Source organism: Lipotes vexillifer, unplaced genomic scaffold (genome assembly GCF_000442215.2).
Source record: "Lipotes vexillifer unplaced genomic scaffold, Lipotes_vexillifer_v1.1 scaffold96, whole genome shotgun sequence".
NCBI classification, from domain to species: Eukaryota; Metazoa; Chordata; class Mammalia; order Artiodactyla; family Lipotidae; genus Lipotes; species Lipotes vexillifer.
This window is the reverse complement of record NW_006798666.1, coordinates 1162623-1170779: the sequence shown is the minus strand read 5'-3', so window position 1 is coordinate 1170779 and position 8157 is coordinate 1162623.

Here is an 8157-nt window from a genome sequence, read left to right as displayed (position 1 = left end):
GGGAAAGGTACTTGATAAACTAATGCAGAAGTTCTGCCTCTCCTTTAAAGCTGCTCTGGGGCAGCTGCCTGTAGCTCATTTGACAGTGGCTTTAGTGGCTCTACCTCCAGAGTTAAAATTTCCTTTAACTTCTCCATTTCCAATAACCTATTTCTCCCTCTCTTTCCTGTCTCCTTTATGTCTGCTCAAATCTCATCTCCTCCTATCCTGGTAACCTTATTTCATCTGCTTTAAATCCAGCATTGCTAAACAACTTTGTATGGACAAGCATGGTATTTTCCACTCCCATATCAGAGAGCTGCCCCCAATTCTCCAGCTGCCTATGAGCAATAGCCTGAAAGTCACTCAAGAGACACACAGAACTCATCGCTGATATAGTAAGGTCAATATACAGGTTCAGTGTTCCATGGTCCACAGTTTATAAAATGCAACTATGGTTCTTATAAATATTACATTTATCTAAATCATATTTACTGCACTCTAGATATAATAAAACAGAGGAAGCTTTATTTTTAAAGGAAACAAAAGTTTAATAATAAAGGCATTTTCTATGAGCAGAGTTTGAGTCTTTATCAAGATTTTAAGTGGAGGGCATTAAGTAAATAAATACATGTCCTGAATAATCCCTTTTATTATTATTATTATTATTTTTTTTTTGCGGTATGCGGGTCTCTCACTGTTGTGGCCTCTCCCGTTGCGGGGCACAGGCTCTGGACGTGCAGGCTCAGTGGCCATGGCTCATGGGCCCAGCCGCTCCGCGGCATGTGGGATCTTCCCGGACCAGGGCACGAACCCGTGTCCCCTGTATCGGCAGGCGGACTCTCAACCACTGCGCCACCAGGGAAGCCCCCTTTTATTATTTTTAATTTAGTCTTTGAGTGGCTAGTTCAATACATGTCTTCTAAGCCTTTTTACATTCAAATCCTCCTAGTAAGATAGCAATATTAATTTTCTTTGTGGATATTAAATTTTTCTGAGATAGCTTCCCTGAGCCAGCAGTTCTGAGGTGGTTTATTGTAATATACAAGCAAAGACAGAGCCTGGCACTAAAAACTAAAAATAAACTAAATAAGAATTAGGACACCTACATTTATTATTCAATTTCTCCATCTTTTTCTAAGATGAATTAGGGTGTGGCATTTTATTTCCTCACAATTCCAATTTTCTGTCTGTAAAATGGGAAGTCTATTAGTGTTTACTAGATGATGTTTCTCATAAATCAGGCTTATGAACAGAGAATGAAAAGCATACCACAAATTCAATATATTTAGACAGATTACTCTAATGCCAGCTGACTCCCAAATTATGCTAGGCTCTTACGGAAACTTATTTCTTACTTGCAGATTAATATATTTTTGTTGGGTAAGAAGTCACATAATTGTACAATTTACTGGGTGCTGTCAAAATGAATTTTATTCTGTAGTATAGAGTATAAGTAGTCTGTTAGAGTAGTTAAAATATTTTATTAAAAAGGATTCATATCTTTGGGCAACTGCAGTCACTACTTACGAATCTTCCTTATCAAAGGTGACAATATTACAAAAACAACAAAGAAAAAGAGAAAGAAACGAACAAAACTCAGTTACTTGAGAAAGGTGCCTTAACTCAGATCAGTTCCTTATCCAGAATCCTGGAGTCGTTTCACCAGTTGACAGCCTCATATATGGCACTATCCTGAATCCCAGCTTGCAAGTGTGTTAGCAATAATGTCACAGAACATTATTATTAAAAATATTCAATAAATAATTCTACCCTGCAGCAGGAAAATTACAGTGAAATGAAACCCCAAATATGCCACAGCCTCCCAGTGTCCCTCTGAAAGGAAAATTTCCTACTCCAACCCCTTGATGAGTCTCTACGGAAGAGTTCTCTGTGAATCTCTTCTCTGAACGTGCTGTAGTGATCCGTGGGTATTGTCTGACAGTTGAACTATCCAAGGTCCTCTTCCCTGTTGATGTAGTTACTTTGACAACTGCCTTACTGCTCAGTATGGACTGTCCTCTGCTGGTCCCCTCTAGGCTCTCTTCACATCTAACAAATGTAGCATTGTAGTGCAAAATGGCAATATCGAGGGAGCCTATGCACATGCTGGGACAGGATATAGGGGACATACAGGATGTATCTCTCTACTTTCTGCTCAATTTTGCTGTGAACCTAGAAGTGCTCTAAAAGTCATTTATTAATTTTAAAAGATAAAACTCTGGAAGCAGCAGTTATTAACATAATTCTTAACATTTGACTGTAAAATGTTTTTGTTATTTTATTTCTCTGCAGAATACCCAAATAGAAAAGTCCAGAAAAATGTACACACACATATTACAAAGTTGTCCCTTGTTATCTGTGGGGAATTAGTTCCAGGATCCCCCACAGATAATAAAATCCACAGATGCTCTATTCCTTTATATAAAATGGTGTAGTACAGTTGATACATCATATCTGTGGATGCAGAAACCATGGATACAAAAGGTCAACTGTATATCCTTTTACTATGCTTTTATGTATATATTAGAGACTGAATTGTGTGCACCCAAAACTCATGGGATGAAACTCTAACTTCCAGTGTGACTATCTTTGGAGATAGGGATTTGAAGGAGGTAATTAAGGTTAAATGAAGTTATAAAGTGGAACCCTAATCCAAAAGGACTATTTTTTTAATAAGAGGAAGAAACACCAGGAAGGTGCATGTACAGAGAAAAGGCCATGTTAGGACTTAGCAAGAAGGCATCAGTCTGCTAGCCAGGAAGAGAAAAGGGAACCCTCTTGCACTCTTGGTGAGAAAGTAAAATGATACAGCCACTATGGAGAACAGTATGGAGGTTCCTTAAAAAACTAAAAGTAGAACTACCATATGACCCAGCAATCCCACTACTGGGCATATACCCTGAGAAAACCATAATTCAAAAAGAATCATGTACCACGATGTTCATTGCAGCTCTATTTATAATAACCAGGACATGGAAGCAACCTAAGTGTCCATCGACAGATGAATGGTTTTCCCTTGTCTCCACACCTTCTCCAGCATTTGTTGTTTGTAGATTTTCTAATGCTGGCCATTCTGACTGGTGTGAGGTGATACCTCATTGTAGTTTTGATCTGCATTTCTCTAATAACTAGTGATGTTGAGCAGCTTTTCATGTACCTCTTGGCCACCTGTATGTCTTCTTTGGAGAAATGTCTATTTAGGTCTTCTGCCCATTTGTGGATTGGGCTGCTTGTTTTTTTAATATTGAGCTGCATGAGCTGTTTATATATTTTGGAGTTTAATCCTTTGTTGATTCATTTGCAAATATTTCTCCCATTCTGAGGGTTGTCTTTTCGTCTCATTTATGGTTTCCTTTGCTATGCAGAAGCTTTGAAGTTTCATTAGGTCCCATGTGTTTATTTTTGTTTTTATTTCCATTACTCTAGGAGGTGGGTCAAAAAAAGATCTTGCTGTGATTTATGTCAAAGAGTGTTTTTCCTGTTTTCCTCTAAGGGGTTTTTAGTGTCTTGTCTTACATTTAGGTCTTTAATCCATTCTGAGTTTATTTTTGTGTTTGGTGTTATGGAGTGTTCTAATTTCATTCTTCTATGTGTAGCTGTCCAGTTTTCCCAGCACCACTTATTGAAGAGGCTATCTTTTCTCCATTGTATGTCCCTGCCTCCTTTGTCATAGATTAGTTGACCATAGGTGCATGGGTTTATCTCTGGGCTTTCTATCCTGTTCCATTGTTCTATATTTCTGTTTTTGTGCCAGTACCACCTTATCTTGATTACTGTAGCTTGCCAGTATAGTCTGAAGTCAGGGAGTCTGATTTCTCGAGATCCATTTTTTTCCCTCAAGACTGCTTTGGCTATTCGGGGTCTTTTGTGTCTCCATACAAATTTTAAGATTTTTTTTTCTAGTTCTGTAAAAAAATGCCACTGGTAATTTGATAGGGATTGCACTGAATCTGTAGATTGCTTTTTGTAGTATAGTCATTTTCAAAATATTGATTCTTCCAATCCAAGAACATGGTATATCTCTCCATATGTTTGTGTCATTTTTGATTTCTATGGTAAATGGGAGTGTTTCCTTAATTTCTCTTTCAGATTTTTCATCATTAGTGTATAGGAATGCAAGAGATTTCTGTGCATTAATTTTGTATCCTGCAACTTTACCAAATTCATTGATTAGCTCTAGTAGTTTTCTGGTGGCATCTTTAGGATTCTCTATGTATAGTATCATGTCATCTTCAAACAGTGACAGCTTTACTTCTTCTTTTCCAATTTGTATTCCTTTTATTTCTTTTTCTTCTCTGATTGCCATGGCTGGAACTTCCAAAACTATGTTGAATAATAGTGGTGAGAGTGGACATCCTTGTCTTGTTCCTGATCTTAGAGGAAATGCTTTCAGTTTTTCACCGTTAAGGATGATGTTTGCTGTGGGTTTGTCATATATGGCCTTTATTATGTTGAGGTAGGTTCCCTCTATGCCCACTTTCTGGAGAGTTTTTATCATAAATGGGTGTTGAATGTTGTCAAAAGCTTTTTCTGCATGTATTGAGATGATCATATGGTTTTTATTCTTCACTTTGTTAATGTGGTGCATCACATTGATTGATTTGCATATATTGAAGAATCCTTGCATCCCTGGGATAAATCCCACTTGATCATGGTATATGATCCTTTTAATGTATTGTTGGATTCTGTTTGCTAGTATTTTATTGAGGATTTTTCCATCTATATTCGTCAGTGATATTGATGTAATTGTCTTTTTTTGTAGTATCTTTGTCTGGTTTTGGTATCAAGGTGATGGTGACCTCATAGAATGAGTTTGGGAGTGTTCCTCCCTCTGCAAATTTTTCGAAGAGTTTGAGAAGGATGGGTATTAGCTCTTCTCTGAATGTTTGATAGAATTCACCTGTGAAGCCATCTGGTCCTGGACTTTTGTTTGTTGGAAGATTTTCAATCACAGTTTCAATTTCATTACTTGTAATTGGTCTGTTCTTATTTTATATTTCTTCCTGCTTCAGTCTTGGAAGATTATACCTTTCTAAGAATTTGTCCATTTCTTCCAGGTTGTCCATTTTTTTGGCATAGTGTTGCTTGTAGTAGTCTCTCATGATGCTTTGAATTTCTGCAGTGTCCATTGTAACTTCTCCTTTTTTATTTCTAAGTTTATTGATTTGGGCCCTCTTCCTCTTTTTCGTGATGAGTCTGGCTAAAGGTTTATCAATTTTGTTCATCTTCTCAAAGAACCAGCTTTTAGTTTTATTGATCTTTTCTGTTGTTTTCTTTGTTTCTATTTCATTGATTGCTGATCTGATCTTTACTATTTCTTTCCTTCTACTAGCTTTGGGTTTTGTTTGTTCTTCTTTCTCTAGTTCCTTTAGGTGTAAGGTTAGATTATTTATTTGAGATTTTTCTTGTTTCTTGAGGTAGGATTGTATTGCTATAAACTTCCCTCTTAGAACTGTTTTTGCTGCATCCCATAGATTTTGGATCGTCATGTTTTGGTTGTCATTTGTCTCTAGGTATTTTTTTATTTCCTCTTTGAGTTCTTCAGTTATCTTTTGGTTATTTAGTAACGTATTGTTTAGCCTCCATGTTTTTGTGTTTTTCGCAGGTTTTTTCCCCCTGTAATTGATTTCCAGTTTCATGATGTTGTGGTCGGAAAAGATGCTTGATATGATTTAAATTTTCTTAAATTTACCAAGGCTTGATCTGTGACCCAAGATGTGATCAATCCTGGAGAATGTTCCATGTGCACTTGAGAAGAAAGTGTAATCTGCTGTTTTTGGATGGAATGTCCTATAAATATCAATGAAATCTATCTGGTCTATTGTGTCATTTAAAGCTTGTGTTTCTGTATTCATTTTCTTTCTGTATGACCTGTCCATTGGTGTAAGTGAGGTGTTAAAGTCCCCCACTATTATTGTGTTACTGTCGATTTCCTCTTTTATAGTTGTTAGCATTTGCCTTATGTATTGAGGTGCTCCTATGTTGGATGCATATATATTTATAATTGTATCTTCTTCTTGGATTGATCCCTTGATCATTATGTAGTGTCCATCCTTGTCTCTTGTAACATTCTTTAGTTTAAAGTCTATTTTATCTGATATGAGTATTGCTATTCCAGCTTTCTTTTGATTTCCATCTGCATGGAATATCTTTTCCCATTCCCTCACTTTCAGTCTGTATGGGTCCCTAGGTCTGAAGTGGGTCTCTTGTAAACAGCATATATATGGGTCTTGTTTTTGTATCCATTCAGCGAGCCTGTGTCTTTTGCTTGGAGTATTTAATCCATTCACATTTAAGGTAATTAATGATATATATGTTCCTATTACCATTTTCTTAATTGTTTTGGGTTTGTTTTGTAGGTCCTTTTTTTCTCTTGTGTTTCCCACTTAGAGATGTTCCTTTAGCATTTGTTGTAGAGCTGTTTTGGTGGTGCTGAATTCTCTTAGCTTTTGCTTGTCTGTAAAGCTTTTGATTTCTCCATCAAATCTGAATGAGATCCTTGCCCGGTAGAGTAATCTTGGTTGTAGGTTCTTCCCTTTCGTCACTTTAAATATATCATGCCACTCCCTTCTGACTTGTAGAGTTTCTGCTGAGTAATCAGCTGTTAACCTTATGGGAGTTCCCTTGTATGATATTTGTCATTTTTCCCTTGTTGCCTTTAATAATTTTTATTTTTCTTTAATTTTTGTCATTTTGATTACTATGTGTCTTGGCATGTTTCTCCTTAGGTTTATCCTGCCTGGGACTCTCTGTACTCCCTGGACTTGGGTGGCTATTTCTTTTCCCATGTTAGGGATGTTTTCAACTATAATCTCTTCAGATATTTTCTCGGGTCCTTTCTCTCTCTGTTCTCCTTCTGGGACCTCTATAATGTGAATATTGGTGCATTTGATGTTGTCCCAGAGGTCTCTTAGGCTGTATTCATTTCTTTTCGTTCTTTTTTCTTTATTCTGTTCTGCAGCAGTGAATTCCACCATTCTGTCTTCTAGGTCACTTATCTGTTCTTCTGCCTCAGTTATTCTGCTATTGATTCATTCTAGTGTATTTTTCTTTTCAGTTATTGTATTGTTCATCTCTGTTTGTTTGTTCTTCTAGGTCTTTGTTCAACATTTCTTGCATCTTCTTGATCTTTGCCTCCGTTCTTTTTCCGAGGTCCTGGATCATCTTCACTCTCATTATTCTGAATTCTTTTCCTGGAAGGTTACCTCTCTCCACTTCATTTAGTTGTTTTTCTGGGGTTTTATCTTGTTCCTTCATCTGGTACATAGTTCTCTGCCTTTTTTTTTTTTTTTTTTTTTTTGCAGTACGTGGGCCTCTCACTGTTGTGGCCTCTCCCGTTGCGGAGCACAGGCTCTGGACGCACAGGCTCAGCAGCCATGGCTCACGGACCCAGCCGCTCTGTGGCATGTGGGATCCCCCCGGACCGGGGAACAAACCCACGTCCCCTGCATCAGCAGGCGGACTCTCAACCGCTGCACCACCAGGGAAGCCCCTGCCTTTTCATTTTGTCTTTCTGTGAATGTGATTTTCGTTTTACAGGCTGCAGGATTGTAGTTCTTCTTGCTTCTGCTGTCTGCGCTCTGGTAGATGAGGCTATCTAAGAAGCTTGGGCAAGTTTCCTGATGGGAGGGACTGGTGGTGGGTAGAGCCTCATGTTGCTCTGGTGGGCAGAGCTCAGTAAAACTTTAATCTCTTGTCTGCTGATGGGTGGGGCTGCATTCCCTCCCTGGTGGTTGTTTGGCCTGAGGTGATGCAGCACTGGCACCTGCAGGCTCTTTGGTGGGGCCAATGGCAGACTCCAGGAGGGTTCATGCCAAGGAGTTAAGTACTTCCCAGAACTTCTGCTGCCAGTGTCCTTGTCCCTATGGTGAGCCACAGCTATCCCCCGCTAATGCCAGAGACCCTCCAACACCAGCAGGTAGGTCTGGTTCAGTCTCCTATGGGGTCACTGCTCCTTCCCCCTGGGTCCTGATGCATACACTAGTTTGTGTGTGCCCTCCACGTGTGGAGTCTCTGTTTCCCCCAGTCCTGTTGAAGTCCTGCAATCAAATCCCTCTAGCCTTCATTGTCTGATTCTCTAGGAATTCTTCCTCCCATTGCCGGACCCCCAGGTTGGGAAGCCTGACGTGGGGCTCAGAACCTTCACTCCAGTGGGTGGACTTCTGTGGTATAATT